The sequence below is a fragment of the Leptopilina heterotoma genome, unplaced genomic scaffold, assembly GCF_015476425.1.
Source record: "Leptopilina heterotoma isolate Lh14 unplaced genomic scaffold, ASM1547642v1 Lhet_13, whole genome shotgun sequence".
NCBI lineage: Eukaryota > Metazoa > Arthropoda > Insecta > Hymenoptera > Figitidae > Leptopilina > Leptopilina heterotoma.
Window position 1 is genome coordinate 2503233 of NW_025110848.1, and position 18803 is coordinate 2522035.

At 21.7% G+C, this 18803-nt stretch overlaps 1 protein-coding gene across 1 annotated transcript in view; it reads left to right on the forward strand.

The window, feature by feature from the left end:
* Positions 1-1018: 1018 nt before the first annotated feature.
* The window catches only part of LOC122512893, a 43571-nt gene continuing 25786 nt past the window's right edge, over positions 1019-18803 (forward strand). Inside the window, exon 1 of the mRNA XM_043629027.1 lies at positions 1019-1491. The gene's annotated coding sequence lies outside the window, so the exon portion shown is untranslated. The remainder of the gene's footprint in view (positions 1492-18803) is intronic.

The following is an 18803-nucleotide window of genomic DNA, read 5'->3' on the forward strand; positions in this document are numbered from 1 at the left end:
TATATTTTTACTAAAACTTATTATTGAACTATGACTTTGACTTTTACTAAGACTTTGACTAATATTTTTACTAAAACTTAGTATTGAACTAAGACTTTGACTTTGACTAAAACTTAGACTTCGATTTTTACTAAAACTGAGTTTTGAACTAAGACTTTGACATATATTTTTACTAAATCTTAGCATTGAACTAAGACTTTGTTTTTGACTTAGATTTTAAAACTGAGTATTGAATTAAGTCTTTTACTTTGACTAAGACTTTGACTTATATTTTTACTAAAACTTATTACTTTGACTAAGACTTTTACTAAGACTTCGACTAAGACTTACACTTTGACTTTGACTAAGACTTTGACTAAGACTCTGATTAAGACTTTGATTATGACTTTGACTGAGACTTTGACTAAGACAAATCGTTGGCTTGTTTTTGATTTGAAGTCAAATTTCATTCATAGTAAAAAATAACACCAAAATGGATTACACTCTAAAGCCTGCTTAGCGGAGTATATGTGGGAGTCGTCCGTTAAAGCGAACACACAATACCTTTAACGAGTCAGTACAAAGAAAATCGTAAATCAAAACCCAAAATGTCCGCTAAATCGGCGTTCGAGTGTATTTTAATCTTTTTTTTCCCAAAAAAAAAAAAAAAAAATTACACACCCTTGATAAAAAAAAGAATGCTCAACAAACACATTTTATCGAGATTCGACTGCGTATAAAAAAAAATTGATCTTCCCAATAAAAAGAGCACTTGTAAATTTCCCTCCTACATGTATATATCAATAGATAAAATAACGAAACCTATAATACGAAAGTGAGTTCCTCACCAAGGTTCTCTATCGCACCATTGAATCAGTACATAAATGCGTTTAAGAGGATGAAAATGAATACTGAACGGTCGTATATATAAACGCATACAGATGAGACGGTTAGTGAATGAGTGTATTAGCACAGACAGGGGTCCGACTGTGTGTATATACCTTGGGCGATGATTGCGGCGGCGATGGATCTGTGCGGCTAAGAAGGAAATATCTTCAAGTGAACGAGGGACCTACATAACTGTACCGCGTGTCTGGGTCAGGGGGCGGTCCGCCACGTTATAGTATACTCTGTATATCGGACAGGTGTATCCCATTCTGACTTCACGAGTTCTCGCGTACACCTTGCTGGCACGCATCTAGCTACCGCGACCCTGAGACTATCACCGCAATATCACGAGACTTATCCCGGCGTGCGTTGTCACACGGCGAACAAAACAAAAAAAAGAGAGGTCCCTCAATATTGCCGGTACGAGGAGTCAAGTATGAACAAATAGTTCGCGCTTTTTTTTTATAATTTTAATTAAATACAATAAAAAAATACCCATAAAAGAAATGTAATGCAAGTGACGTGTTTTTATTTTTGGACCTGAAAATTTGTGCGATTTTGTGATTTTCTTTTTCTTCTTCTTAATTTGTGCCATTTTGGAAGACTTCACATTTTGTGGAAAAGGTATTTTTTGCCTTTATTTATTCTATTATAATCTTTGGAAAAAATTTTTTTTTTGACATAATTCTAAAGACTTACACTGAGAAAATAAATTGTTTGAATCAAATATAATTAGCTTTGTTGTATATATACAGTCTACCAAAAATTATTTTTGAATTAAACATAATTTTCATTCAATACACAAGTTTAATAATTCAATAAAAAATTGTGTTTAATTCACTTATAAAATTAGTTCAAACATATTTTTTTGGTTGGCGACGTATTTTTTAATTAAAAAATATTTTTTCTTAGTGTATTAATTATTATTACTATTATTATTACTATTATTATTTAATTTATTTACTCTAAATTTAAATTAGTAAAAATTTTCACTAAATTCTTAATTAATACAGTTAGTACAGTTTTTTAGTACACTTTTGCTTTTGAATTAGTCAATTTTACTAAATAAATTAGTCGAAATTAGTATTTATCAGTAAAATTTCCTAATACTGAGTTTTTGATTTATTGAATTAGTAAACTTTACTAATAAATTAGTATTTATGAATTAGTAAAATTTACTAATTCGAAAGCAAAATTTCAGTATTATAACAGTAATTTATTAGAAAAATTTACTAATTTAAAAGCAAAAGGTTTTAAATTTTACTAAAAAATGTTAAGTTTTACTAAATTTTTAGTAAAATTTAATAATTCAAAAGTAAAAGTTCAGTATTAGAATAGTTAGTCAGTATAGTAATTTATTAGAAAAATTTACTAATTCAAAAGCAAAAAGTCAGTATTAGTAAATTTTACTAAAAAATGATAATTTCTACTAAATTATTAGTAAAATTTACTAATTCAAAAACAATAAGTCAAGTATTAGCAAATTTTACTGATAAATAGCAATTTATACTAATTTATCAGTAAAATTTACTAATTCGAAAACAAATAAGTCAGAATTAGCAAATTTTACTGATGAATAGTAATTTCTACTAATTTATTAGTAATAATTGTAATAATTTACTAATTTACTAATTTACTAATTCACTAATTCAAAAGCAAAAGTCAGTCACCAATTCAAATTCAGTGAAAACTTTTACTAATTTAAATTTAGAGCGCTCTAAATAATTAATAAATATAATATAATATATATATATATATATATATATATATATATATATATATATATATATATATATATATTAATAATTAATAATTAATATTAATTATTACCTAATATTAATATTTTTTTAATATTAATATTTATTTTAATAATTAATGTTTAAAAATAACATTTAATTTGAAACAAAAATAAAATCGTCACATTATTTTTTCAGTTTCATGTTTAAAAACGTTGCCTCATAGTTCGTTGATATAATTAATTAGTAAAAAATTTAATAACTTAATAAGACGGATTTTCGAAAGTATAAATATAATTTTAGTTCATTACGATTTATTTGATTAATGGATTTCATTCATTTTGTTCTAACGACCTATATACGTTTACTATTATTTACAAAAAAGTAGTTCTTTGCTTTAATTAATTGGTAAAAGAATTAATGTACCTTAAAGTGAATCTTATAAATAATTAATAATTTTCAAAAATAGATAACATGTTTAATTAATTATTCAACTAATTACTATTATTTTATTAGATGATGATAATAATGCAATGTAGTTTAATATAATAAGCAATATATAAAATATAATATGCATAATAATATAATAAGTAATAGAAAAATATTTTTTATTTATTACTACTTAATATTAATAATTAATATAATGGTTAATAATAATTTTTAATTCACATGCAATTAAAAAAAGGAAATTCTTTAATAATCAATAAAATAAATTAATATAATATTTAAGTTAAATACGAAAATTGAAAATTTTCAATTTGTTTACCTATATGAAATGCACTTAAAAATTTATTTCATGCAAATAACCAATTACTTGTCTATTAGTAAATAAATATTTACTTGAATCAAATAATTTTTAATTAAATTAATTAATTGGTATTACCATCAAATACCGAATTTACGTTCAAATAAAATTATTACTTTTTTATTATTATTTTAATGAAACTTATTCGATCGACGTAAATATTTATTTGACAATAGACAAGTAATCGATTATTTGTGTCAAATAAATGTTTTCTTCAGCTTAAAAATAAAAATAATTTACATTAAACCGAATTTATTGGAAATAAATATTAGAAATAAAGTAAATAATTTATTATGTTATTAAATTAATTGGTTAATTTACTGGTTATTTGTTAAAAAGAGTTTTTTTTAAATTTACTTCACAAAAAATTTCCTCAATGTTCTAATCTAATAGTAAAAATAAATAAATAATAAAATATGTTGATTATTATACTTTTAAAGAATGTTAACTAATTATTATTAAATAATTATTAATTAGTGATATTGAAATTAATAAATTACAATAAAAAAATCCCAAATAATAAAAAATACTAAATAATAATAAATAATAAATAATAAAAAATACTAAATAATGAGAAATAATAAATAATAATAAATAATAAAAAATACTAAATAATAAGAAATAATAAATAATAATAAATAATAAAAATACTAAAGTATAAGAGAGACTATAAAATATAAAAAAACAAAAGTATAAAAAAGTACTAAATGATGAAACATTCTAAAAAATAGAAAAAAAAACACTAAAAGGAAAGAAAACAAAAAAATAATAATATTAATAAATAATAGAAGAAAATTCCTATAAATTATCTCACTTTTCGTCAGGCTACGGGTATAGTAGAGTGACTTTCTATTTAAATGTCAGTTTTATATATGTCTCTCAACCAATAAAAGTCAATTATTATAATTCAAATAGGATGTATTTTACTAACTGTTATTTGTCAGTAATAAAACAAGTATATATAGACATAAAATTTAATTCTCATTGAATTTTTGAAATTGTTGAAGGATATAATTTATATAACAAAATGTCTTCTATTTTTGACAAAGCAGCTGTTGTTTTTAGGAATAATACATATATTGTGTACCATTAAAATTTAGCATACATTCCATATATCAAAATTTAAATTTTGTTGCGCGATGATACCAGTTTATAACTTTCGTAAATTCCTCCTAACGGTTTTATCAAATAATTCCCCAGAAGAAGAAAAAAAACCTAACAATTCACAACTTCATTTGAATATTGTCCAGTGCTTTCTTCTTCTTTTTTTTTTTTCTTTTTTTTAAAGTCATTTGATTTCAATAATTACATTTTTTTTCTTACCGTTAATTCACTACTGGTATTTATGGAAATTTTTCCTTATTGCATAACATTTTATTTTATTTTTAGAATAAAATTTTATTTTTAGAATTGAATTTTATATTATTATGATGAAATTTTTTGATAAAATTTCGGTGATAACGTCGAGGATAACGTCTTATTTTAATGATGTAATTTCATTTTAATGAATTCATTTTTAATTATTACATTTTTTATTTTAATATGGTAAAATTTTATTTTAATGATTAAACTTTAATATTTTAGGATAAAATTTTATTTTTATGATATAAAATTTTATTTTCATGATATAAAATTTTATTTTTAGCATTTGAGAAAATTGTTTATGAATTTTTAATGAAAAGAATAAAGATAATAAAATTATAAGATTATTATTATTTATTTATTTAATAAATATTTTTATTATTTATTTATAATTATTATCACTATTATTATATTAATAATAATTATGCTAATAATATGTAAACCTACAATTGTAACAGAAATAAAAATAAAATTATACTATATAATAATACTAATAAAATAAAATACTGTAAATAAATATAAAAACCATGATAATTAAAATATAATAATAATAAATTAATTGTTTATAATTAATTAGATTTAAGAATAGTAAATAGGCCAATAAAAGTAAATTTCATTGTAACATTAAAATTTATTTTATTGTTTAAACAGTGAGTGAATGGTGCGTTAAGAATAGAAGTAAATGAAAGAGAAGCAATTTTGCACGCGCGTCTGACCAATACTGAGCGTAACTACTGATATCGCACGAAATACTTCTACTACTTGCGTGACACAGAAAAACCGCGTGATGTTTATCACTTAATTTATTATCTACAATGTAAAATAATATTTTTCCCTTATAAAAATCGTATATTAAATATTATATTAAAATTTAAAATATTCAATAAATTAGAATATTTAAATAGAAGTTTGACCAAAAAGTGATTTTAATAAAGGCCGTATATAGGAGATTGCACCTAATTAATTCACTTTATACGCAATTATATCATTTGCGCGGCATGAAATGAAAGCTGATATCAATCGCTTGTGCATATAACGAGTCCTCTTCTTTTATATGTATATATATATATATATATATATATCTAAACAAAGATTCATTTTCACAGTTTAGGTTTTAAATATTGCACTTCCCACCGTATGTGAGAAAAGAATTTATCAAATTGTTTGGGAATGAGTGTAATTGCCATTATTATATTTGTGATACACATATATAGAAAAACGTGTCATATTATTTTTAGTGATCTTTGTTCTAATTTCAATGTCAATATTATAATATATAGTTTGGGTGAAATTTAGAAAATTGTTGATTAACTAATTTATATAAATTATTTGTAAACTATTTTTTTTTTATTTGGAAACTAGTTTTCTAAATTATTTATAAACAAATTCATACCAATTTGAAACAAAAGGTATATATTTATATTTTTGAAGAAAATTTATAAATATAATTGAGAAACAAATTTGTAAATAATTTATAAACAAATTTATAAACTATTTGTAGACAAATTAGTAAACAATTTGTAAACAATTTGTAAACAATTTGTAAACAAGTTTATAAATTATTTATGAACAAATTTATGTATAATTGGGAAAAAGATTTTATTAATATAATTTATAAACAAATTTAGAAATTATTAATAATCAAATTTACTAACAAATTTGAAAATAATTTTACGAAAATTTTAAATATTTATAATAAATAATCGAATGAATAATCATAAAATTATAAAATAATTCATTAACAAACTTGAAAATGATTTATAAACAAATTTGTAAATAATTTGTTAACAAATTTATATAAATTTTTTGGAAACTTTCTTTGCCTTTATTCATAGAAAAAAAAATGAAAATTAGAAATGAAGAATTTTATTAATGAAGTGTAATTAAAACTTTTATTTTGATTAATGTGAAATGACTATATTAATATTAGTGACACTTATATACTGTTAACTGTTCCAGTTTTCTCTAAAAAAAATGTTCAATAGTTTCGAAATAATAAATATCATGTATTTAGATTTTCTTGTTCTCATTAAATTTCGATAATAAATCTTTATGCTGGTACTCAAAATTTACCACACGTGCCTTAGATTATTTTAATGAAAAGAAAAATCCGAATAAGTAGAAATTTTTTAAGCAAAAACAATTATTTTCAAAATCATTTGTTTTTTCATTGTTTTGATAAATAAAAAATAAGAAATTTTCCTAAAAAAAGCTTATTTTTCGAATTCTTCTTCTTCTTCATCTGATTTTTTGAAATAAGATAAGAATATATTTTTTTAAAAAGACAAAAGTAAAAAAAAAAAATTTAAATAAAATTCAAAATAAAATTGAAAGTAAAAAATGCACTTACAAAAAAATGTAAAAGAGCTAAAAAATCTACAAAGGTAAAAGAACAAAAAAAAAAAATTGAAAAAATCATGAGAAAACTAAAAAAACTAAAGCAATAAGAAAAAATCTAAAGTAGATAAACAAAGTTAAACAAAATACTGAAAACAGTTTCCTAAGTAAATAGATCATATATAAATAAATATTTTAAATATTTGTATAAAAAATTGTTCCCTAATGGATGTCGATTAGTGAATGATAATATATACCTAGATATATATATTTATACGAATTCTAAAAAAATTCTATATATGAGTTAGTTAAACATTGCTTTTCAAAACTGTGTCATGAACTTCACAAAAGGCAGACTAAAATAAAAAGGAAAAAAAAAAAAAATTCGTCGGTAGCCTCTAAAGATTTTTAAATAACCACTGCCTCTCAGGAGAACGACTAACAAGCCACTTTAAATTCTTAAAACATGCTAAAAGTCAAATAAGCATGAAAGTCATACGGAAACTCACGATCAAACAATTTATCGATATTATTATTATTCTCTTAATATCATATAATAAATCCTTCACTGAATTTAAAAATAAATTTTTTTTTCAATTTTAATTACAATTTTTAGTCTTTTGCATTTTTACTATACTATATACTTCTACTACTACAACTAATAATAATATTAAAATAATTATTATTTTAATATTTGTAAAGAGTTTTAATATTAACAAATATGTTATCAATTTGTCTAATAAGCAATTATTACTAAATGTTTTTCAGATTAATTTCTTTTTGTATGATTTCTATTAAATTTTTTACTATTATTATTTTTACTATTGTTTCCAATTCTTATTATTGTTATATTTATTTTATTATTTATTACAATATATATTTATGAGAATGAGTATTTTCTTCTGAAAATGTTTAATAAATAATAATTTCTAAATTATTTTTGATTACTATTATTATTATTAATAACAATAAAATGTGATTATGACGATTACTCAGAGTTAAGGAGTTATTTACTATTAAAGACGACAGAGTGATAAAATAACCACACTTACATTAATTATTATTATTATTATTATTATTATTATTATTATTATTAATATTATTATACTGGAAAAAAATTTATTTGATTCAAATAATTAATCGATTATTTGTCTGCTGTCAAATAAACATTTACTTGAAACAATCAATTTTTACAGAAATCAATTAAATTGTATTTGCTGAAAAAAAAATACAGAAATTACTAGTTCAAATTGAATTTATTTGATTTAAATTAAAACATATTTGATTCAAGTAAATATTTATTTGATAATAGAAAATTAATCCATTGTTTGTTTGAAATAATTTTTTTTTTTCAATGCATTATTATTGTTTTTATTTTTGAATTATTTTTAATTGTTAGAAATCATTATTGTTGTTATCATTATTACTATATCATATAATTATTATTTATTACTTTACAAATACAGTTACGAAAATAAGTAGGTTCCTCTCATAATAAAATTATTCTCTTTTAAAATTCTCAACTTATTATTTTAATCAACTATAATAAAATTTCCTAACTCATTGTATTGTCCTTTTGGGTCAATTAAAAGTAAAAACAAGAAAAAAATTTTTTTTTTAATTTGTAAAAAAAATTGAAGAAAATCACCTGATTACGAAATTCCTTTATAAAATAGATGAATGAAACAAGAGAGTTGTGAATGGAATTTAAATTTGTTTAACGACTTGTTGGTTAAACAGTGTATACAGTATTTATATATATATATATATATATATATATATATATAGTTACAATGTGGTTTAATCAATTATTTCCGTTCGCATTTCTTGTGTTGTTCGTGCGTCTGCCAGCACCTGCTTTTATATTGGTGTTTATGTGTGTGTGTGTGTGAGAGAGTGTGAGTGTGCCTACTTTATGCGGTTGCGTTATGCTGTGTAACCACGTGGAGGCATGATAGCCGGTTAATCCTGTCTCATTGCAGATAGATTCATGGAAGACAGCGGTCTCGTGATGCACCCAGACTTACGGCTCTTTTGCCATCAATCGCGATCTATCGAAATCAGACTTTACTGTCGATCCACATTTTTTTTTCTTTCTCTCTCTCTCTCTCTCTCTCTCTCTCTCTCTCTCTCTCTCTCTACTCTTCATACACGTACAGACATTTACTCATTTTTTTTTCATTCCAACATACTAAAAATTCCTTAAAAAACTCAATTAATTGGGTTGACCAAAATTTTATAGGTATATACTTTATACCTGTTTCTCAAGAATTTCGTTAATTAAATAAATAATTATTAAATTACTAAAAATTTTCTTAATTTATTTTATAATAAACAATTAATAATTGAATAATTAAATACTTATTTAAATAACTAATTAAATAAAGTTAATTAATAATACAGTAGAGGAAAAATTTATTTGATTCAAATAAACCGATTAATCCAATAAATATTATTTGATTCAAGTAAATATTTAATTGATAATAATCAATTAAATATTTACTTGAATCAAATAATATTAATTTATTGGAGTAAATTTAATGGTAATTGTACCAATAATTTCAGTATTTGAAGCAAATATGAATTGATGAACCATTTAATTGACTCCATAATAAATATTATTTGATTTAATTAAATATTTAATTGATAATAATAGTAAATTAATCGATTATTTTAATCAAATAAATTTTTTTTTCAGTGTAATGTAAACAATACGAATAAAACTAATATAATAATATATAATATAATAATTTAATATTTTAAGAGAAAAGTGATCGAAAAATTAACATTGAAGATCTAACAATCAAACTCTACTACTCAATTGTGAAAACTGAAGGAAAAAATTGAATAAAGTAAATTTTACTGATAATCTAATTTAAATATACAAATAATACAATAAACACAATAATTATTCAATAATATTCTATAATTAGTAGGTTTACTGTAAATTACAATTGAATTGGTTAGCTGGTATTTACTAATTAAATTATTGCAGTTAATGAGCTGGCAAATATTATTAATTAATTGCAATTTGTATTTGTAATTATAATTATGAGCTAATTACTATAATTTTTAATACTAGCCAACTAATTTTTTATGGTTACCTACTATTAATTAACTAATGATTTATAATTAATTGTAAGCTAATTCATTAATTAATTAACTATAACAACTAATTAGAAATAAAAGCGTAACAATTATTTCTTGACAGCTAATAATACCAATGATGAAATGACTATTTAACTAAAAAGTAATTTCGTAAATATTACATTCAGCAAAATTGTTAATTTTCTGATTTATAAATTAATTATTATTAATAATTAATAATAACGAATAATTTATTAGTTGAGGACTTGCTATAATTAATTGGCTAATAATTATAGTGAAAGAGAAAACTGTAATAAAATTTTTTTAGTTTTTTTTTGCTTTCTTTTTAATTTTACAAATTTTTCTTTTTAGTTTTCAAATTACTACAATAAATTAGCTAATTTATAATTATACTATTTATAGTTAAATAAAAATTTTGCTAATTAATCTGTTAATTAATTTGTTTATTACAAAGTATATTAATTTGTTAATTACTTGCTAAATTAATTTGTTAATTAATCAGTGAATTAATTCGTCAATTGTTCAACTGACAGATTAAATTGAATGTTTATTCAATTATTCGTTTTATTTTCAAAATAATTTTTTATTTAAAAAGAAAATTAATTAATTAATTAATTAATTAATTAATGTTTTAATTAATAAATTAATAGGAATTGAATAGTTTTCTACAATGGATCTTTCAATTAATTTGTTAATTAATCATTCAATTAATTTATAAATTAGTCAGTGAATTAATTTATTAAGCAGTCAGTAAATTAACTTGTTAATTAGTCAATAAATTAGTTTCTTAGTTAATTAATATATGAATTAAATAGTTGACTAAATTTAATTTTTCAGGCAATTTGTTAATTAAGTCGTAAATTTATTTGTCAATTAATCAATTTAATATTCATTAAGTGGTTTACTATTATTAATCATTCAATTTATTTATTAATTAGTCAGTAAATTGATTTTCTAATTAATAGGCAAATTAATTTTTTAATTAATCGAAAATTAATTAATTAATCATACGAAAACTAATTAATTAATTAGTCGAAAATTAATTAATTTCTTAATTAATCGAAAATTAATTAAGAAATTAATTAGTCGAAAATTAATTAACTTCCTAATTGATTAAGTGGTTAATTAACTTCTTAGTTAATTAATTAATTAACTAGGTATAACCACTAATAATAACTACATTCTTAATGAACAATCAAAGTAATGAATTAATTGATCAATTGTTAATTACCATTATTAAAAATATATTAATTAATAAGTAAATTAAAATAATTACAATATCTATATAACTATATCCAAATTGTGATTAAATTAAAAATAAAATTGCTCGCTTAATGATTTAAGAATACTATGCTTGTTTTCACCATATGTATTTGAAGAATATCATGACAAGTAATACAGGTGAGACCGTTATATTGATAAAAAGTCGTCCACTTGAATTGGCTTCTCGTTTTCCAGAAAAATGTCATTTACATTTGACTGTATATTTTTTTTTTAATGGTTTGTGAGAAAGGGGTGGGTGGAGGGGGGGGGAGGACATAAGGCACATTCCGAAAAGCACGTGGCTCTTTTAAACAAATTTATTCAAGACCCCGATTCTCTGCTAGATAAATAAAATTTCATTGAATACGCTCAGTAGTGTGAACATATAATATAAGCGCATGAAGAGAAAAATTTTCTTCTCTCTTAAAAACAAAGCTTATAAATTTTACAGTTACATTATTATATATACTATAGAGATATGTGTATTGTATTATTATTTTCTGAAAAGTATATAATATATACATAATATATGAACCTCTTATCTTGATACGCTTTCATCTTAATCATATACACTTAGTAAATGTAAATATAACAATAAATATTTTCACTGACACAGTTAATATAATAAAATGGGGTACATATATTTATATATATGGACATTTTATTGTTAAAAAACTTTTGTATAGATATATAGTTAAATTACAAACTTTCAATTATTTTGTGATAGTGTAAGTTATACGCTCTATTTCATTTTTAGTGTCATGCGGGAAAATGGTTTCCTTTCATGTTGCATAATATTCATTGAAATTGTTCATTTTCTACTATGAAGAAGAAAAAGAGATGAAAAAAAAAAAAAATACAGAAGTGTCAATAATAATTAAACGTACCCATTAGAAAATGTAATTTCCGTTTTTTTTTGTATCTTTTCTTCTATTTTGCGATTTTTTTTCGTATTTATTTGGATCGCTTTAATGAATTCCTCTTTATTTTGTTTTAATTATATTTATTTTTCTTTTTATTTACATACGATAAACTATAAGAAAATATAATATAATATAATTTTCAATTATTGTATAATTATAGTAATTAATTAATTAATTAATTAATTAATTTTATTTATTCTAATTCATTTACAGTTTATTTTAAATTTTTTTAGGAAACTTGATTTTCCCCACCTCATTATTCTAAGTCGAAATTATCAACCGAAGAGACAAGAATTTATTATGTTCTTCTAAATTAGAATAAAGTTTCCGTTTTTTTCTAATTAATTAGAATTTTACTAATTAAAATGTGGAATTTTTTTCTAATAGGAAAATTTCATTTATTTTTTTCAGGAGTAAATTTCCAGTTTTATAATTTATTCTAAAAGAGAAAATATTTTTTATTTTGCAAAAAATTATAAAATAGTGATAATATAATAATAATAATAATAATAATAATAATAATAATAATAATAATAATAATAATAATAATAATAATAATAGTTAGTTTTACGTCCAATCCAATAATAAATTTGAAAAATTATTTTTTGACCATTTTTGGACAGGGTTGGAAAATTTTTAACAAGAAAAGAAGTTTTTAAACTTTTTTGTTTTTTCCAACCCCGTCCAAAAATGGTCAAAAAATAATTTTACAAATAATAATAATAATAATAAAATAATAAAAACAATACTAATAACAATGATAATAAAATAATAAAATATGAAAAGGTTTTTTCTCCGTTAGAAGAGCATAAAAAAAAGGTGTAAAAAGTATATAAAAGTGTGTGTCACTTTTAGTTGAAAAATAAGAACACAAAAAAAGAGATAATATATATTCATAAAAATAAGTACATTTATTTAAGTAGGCTTATTGAATTATATGTACCCAGAAGACTTATTTTTAAATTTTTTACATAAAAATTTAGGCATATAAAGCGATGAAAATATAGAGAGAAATATTTACAAAATGTAGAATAGTGGAAAATAATTTATGTAAATTTTTGACAGAAGAAGGGTGACACCACATCCAAAAATGAGATTCAAGACCCAGTTTATATATACTAGAATATCGACCTAGAAATATAAATTCGATGAACTATAAACAAGTCTCAATATAATTTACCAAAGAACCAATATTCTGAATTTGAAAATATAATATTTGAAACTTTTCCTTTATGAATATATACCGAGTATTTTAGTTTATTTATTATTCACTATTATCGTTTATTATTATTATTATTTTTTTTACTTTTACTTTTATTTTCTATATCTTTTTATTATTTCTTTTTTTAATATTAAATTCAAAAAATACTATAATTACATAATATTCTTGAATTCATAAAAATTAATTTCCGAATATTTATAAATTCATGAATATTAATTACAGAAAATTCTTCAATTCATCCTAAAAATTAATTTCGGAATATTTATAAACTCCTAAAATATAATGTAGAGATATTTAAAAATTTTTGAATATTAATTACAGAATATTCTTAATTTCCTAAAAATTAATTTCTGAATATTTATGAACTCCTAAAAAAATATCCTAGGAATATTAAAAAACTTTTGACTATTAATTATTTACAGACTATTATTCTTAATTTCCAAATATTAATATTCAAATATTCTTAAAATTCTAAAAATTAATTATAAAATATTTTCAAATTTTTCAATTTAAAAAATATAATAAATCTACCTATGTTTAAAAAATCCTAAAACTTATTTAACAATTTTTTTACAATAAAATTATCAATTTTAAAAATAATAGAATTTAAAAAATTTGTAACTCAAATTTTTGTTGAAAACACTAAAAAAATTCGATTTTGGAAAAATTACAAATGATTGCGCAAATTCAATTATTTTCAAGAGCGATAAAATTCTTCTCATAAAATTCAATTATCTTTCAAATTTGAAAAAAAAATTCTTATCAAAATCCCAATTATCTTTATAAATAACAAAATTCTTCCCCAAAAGTTCAATTATTTTCAAATCAATTTCCAAAAATATTACGCAAACACTTAATTATATTCATAAATAATAAAAATTTCTCAGAAATTCAATTATTTACAAATTTTTTATAAATTCCTTCGCAATAATTTTTAATTATTTTTATAAATAATAAAATTTTTTTTAAGGAATTCAATTATTTTCACAAAAAAATAATTAAAAATTATAGAAAAAATAATAATTGATTTGAAATGATGAAAATAATTTTCGAAAAAGTTACTGTAATAATATTCTTATATAATATAAAACAAATATTTTATCACTCAATCATCTTTAATTATTATAAGTTATTGATATTGAATTTAAAAAGATTTGAATTTGAAATTTTTGAAATTCTTAATTCCTATGAAAATTATAATATTGTTTAAATATTTATTTAAAAAAAAAGGTATTGATGTTTTCGAATAATTTTACAATTAAAGAAATTCGTGAAATAAATTTAACAGAACATTTTTTTGAGTAAAATTTTTTTCTTTATTTTCTAAAAATTTAAAAAGTTTCAATTTCATTTTCAATTAAAATTTGTAATTGACAAATAGAATAGAATATGTAATGTTTCTTTTCCAAAAGAAAAGAATATGAGTTTCTGAACAATATTATTATTGAGAAATATAAATTATGCATAAGATTGGTATATTTCCTATTTTTTAATTATAATTTTTTAACAATTAACAATTTTTTAATATTTTTTATAAATAAAAATTAAATTATTAAATTATTATTATAATAAATAAAATAAAAATGAAATAATCTAAAAAATATCGTTGTTCCCAATGTGGGAAACTCCTGTATACCTATATGTATTTATATATCTGCGATTGAATTAGAGAAAGTTGGTATAATAAGTGAAAATTATCATCGAGTTAAATTTATTGTTTTATTTACACATTAATTTCCGCACTGACGAGATAAATAATAATAATCATAATAATGATAATAATAAAATCTCACATATATGTGCGATTTAAAATCCAGACGTCGAACCGTTGCTTTAAGTGGAGACAACTTTATACGTCTGGCAGAGGGAACATTTACGGGAACGTGAATGACCCGATGGTGAATGCCTCGAGGTCCCGTAATCGTTTTGCTTTTGCTGTTTTCGATGCCCAAGGGCATTTCTAGCGAATCCGCTCGATTTAATCAGATCCCAGCTTCTTTTGGCACAAATATATATTAACGAGCACCTTGACCTCATTTTAGATCACAAGTTCGATGAACGAAAATAAGTATATTATTATAAACCGATAATATTACTATTCTTTCTTTTTTTTTTTAGCTAAAGAAGAGAATTTAGACAAGTTTGCCATTAAAAAAAAATTAAGGGAAAATTTTTGATAGAAATTGGTTTTTTTGCCTCAATGTCAGAGATAAGGAATAAAAATACTGGACCAATATGGAAGCATGTTGCCCAACTTGGGCCAATATTGGCAATTGGATTTTCACTAAATCTGCAAAATCTAGCCAAGTTTCAATGTTAAAAAAAAATCATTAAGCGAATATTTTTATTTTTTATTCTTCGGGATTAAAATTGAATTTTTTGTCGATTGAAGTAAAGCGAGCGGCGTGACCTATAAAAGTGAAAGTAAAGCCACTTTATACAGTAAAAAGTAAAACATCAATATAACTCAAATAAAGTCGCTTTTAAAGTGAACCAATTTTATTTTTATTTACTTTTTAAGCTAGATTCTTAAATTAAAAATATTTTTTCAGTCCTGAAAATAAGAATGAAGGATAATATTATTTTTAAAAATAATTTAATTTATTTAACAATAATTAAAAAAAAAAGTAAACAAAAGTAATATTTTGGTAATTTTCAGCCTTTGAAATTTTAAAAAGATTATTAAAATATTGTGCTTTTAAAATTAAGACCAAAAATAGTCTAAATACTATACTGTACTATAATTAAATATATTAAAAATTTTGTTAATTAATTAAATTTTTAAGGATGATAAGATAAACATAAGTTTTAATTATTGCGCAGAAAATTAAAATCCAAATGAATCTTAAATTTCTAATGTCTATGATTCAGATCCAACTGAATTCGTTCTGTAAAAAATTAAAAGTCAATTTGTTCTAAAATTTTTATTTTCTTACAAAATCTCAAATCCGTGTGTCATAGAAAATTCAAAACCAATTGTTTCTCAAATTTCTACTCTGAAAAATTTAAGTCAATTAAAATCTTACATTCGTATACTGTAGAAAATTAATATTGATTCGAATCTTAAATTCCTTCTGTAGAAAATTCAATATCCAATTGAATTTTAAATTCTTACAGTAGAAAATTCGGACCCAGTTGAATTTTAAATTCTTACAGTAGAAAATTCTGACCCAATTGAATTTTAAATTCTTACAGTAGAAAATTCGGACCCAATTGAATCAGTAGTGATTTCTGTTGTAGAAAATTGAGACCCAATTGAATTTTAAATTCTTACAGTAGAAAATTCGGACCCAATTGAATCAGTAGTGATTTCTGTTGTAGAAAATTGAGACCCAATTGAATTTTAAATTCTTACAGTAGAAAATTCAAACCCAGTTGAATTTTAAATTCTTACAGTAGAAAATTCTGACCCAATTGAATTTTAAATTCTTACAGTAGAAAATTCGGACCCAATTGAATCAGTAGTGATTTCTGTTGTTGAAAATTGAGACCCAATTGAATTTTAAATTCTTACAGTAGAAAATTCAAACCCAGTTGAATTTTAAATTCTTACAGTAGAAAATTCTGACCCAATTGAATTTTAAATTCTTACAGTAGAAAATTCGGACCCAATTGAATCAGTAGTGATTTCTGTTGTAGAAAATTGAGACCCAATTGAATTTTAAATTCTTACAGTAGAACATTCGAACCCAGTTGAATTTTAAATTCTTACAGTAGAAAATTCTGACCCAATTGAATCAGTAGTGATTTCTGTTGTAGAAAATTGAGACCCAATTGAATCTAAAATTCCTATTCTAGAAATTCGCTCTGTAGGACATTAAGAGCCAATTGAATTTAAAACACTTTTTGTAAACATTTATAAGACCAAAATAAGTCTTAAATTTTTACTGTAGAAAATATAAATAAAATTGAATTTTTAATTTGTTCTGTAAAAAATTAAGAGCCAATTGAATCTACATTTGTAAGAAAAACTGAAAACCCAATTGATACCTAAAATCAAACCTGTAGAAAAATAAGAAGCAATTGCACCCAAATTTCAACCAAATTCAAAAATTTTGATTTTAGAAAATATAAACTCACCTGAATCATAAATTTGTTCTGTAGAAAATTAAGGGCCAACTGAAGCTAAAACTTCTGTAAGAAAAATTTAAGACTTGAATCTAAAATATCTATACTGTAGAAAATTAACACAAAGCTGAATATTAAATTTCAACTGTAGAAAATTGAGACCAAATTGATTGGGTCTCAATTGTGTGTTAAATTCATACTGCCAGAAAATTAAGACCCAATTGGCTCTTAAATTTTAACCTGTATAAAAATAAGAACCGAAATTTGGTTGAAAATTGAATCTCCACTCTTTTGAATCAACTATAAAAAATAATTAAATATTTACATAAGAGAATTGAAATTTTTACAGGTAAAAATTGAAAATAACGATGAGTAAATTGTACTTTTCTTTTTTCGATTTCTTTTGTGATGATTATATTTATCGACGCGAATGCGCAGAATATATAGAACTTTGAAAATATAGGGGGGAATATTTATATATGTAAATATGAAATGTATTTTTACGATATTGAGAAAGTCGAGCATTTGTTTTCAGAATTTGAGATTCGATTGGAAATTCTCGTTATATTGGTTTGAAGATTCACGTCGTACATTCGAAAATTTATTCAAAAAAACGGTTTCTGCGCATCGAAGGTAACGGAGTAAAAACTCGGACAACGAAAGGAATTTAGGGCATGAATGTCAGTGGCCTATTGGGAGAGGCGTGCGATAATCAATGCTCAAACTACAGAGATGCTGAATGAATTGTTCTTTTTTTTTTTTGAGGGGGGGGGGGTAATTGTTGTTAGAAATTAACAAATCGAATAAATTAAATAGGCTCACAGATCGTTCCACGAAAAACACGACTTTACGATTCGGATCTACTTTACTTTTACCTTCATTATTCTAAGAATTTTTCAAAAGGCCTAATAATTTTCATTTAATTTAATTATTATTTGATCATTAATTTAATTATATATTTTTATATCTGTAATTATTAATAATTATTATTTTAGTTTAAAATCAGAATTAAATTAAACAATATTAAATTAATTCCATTTATTGATAAATAAAAAAAATTATTTAATAATAAAGAATAATGATAATTAATTTATTTTATTTTTAATAATTAA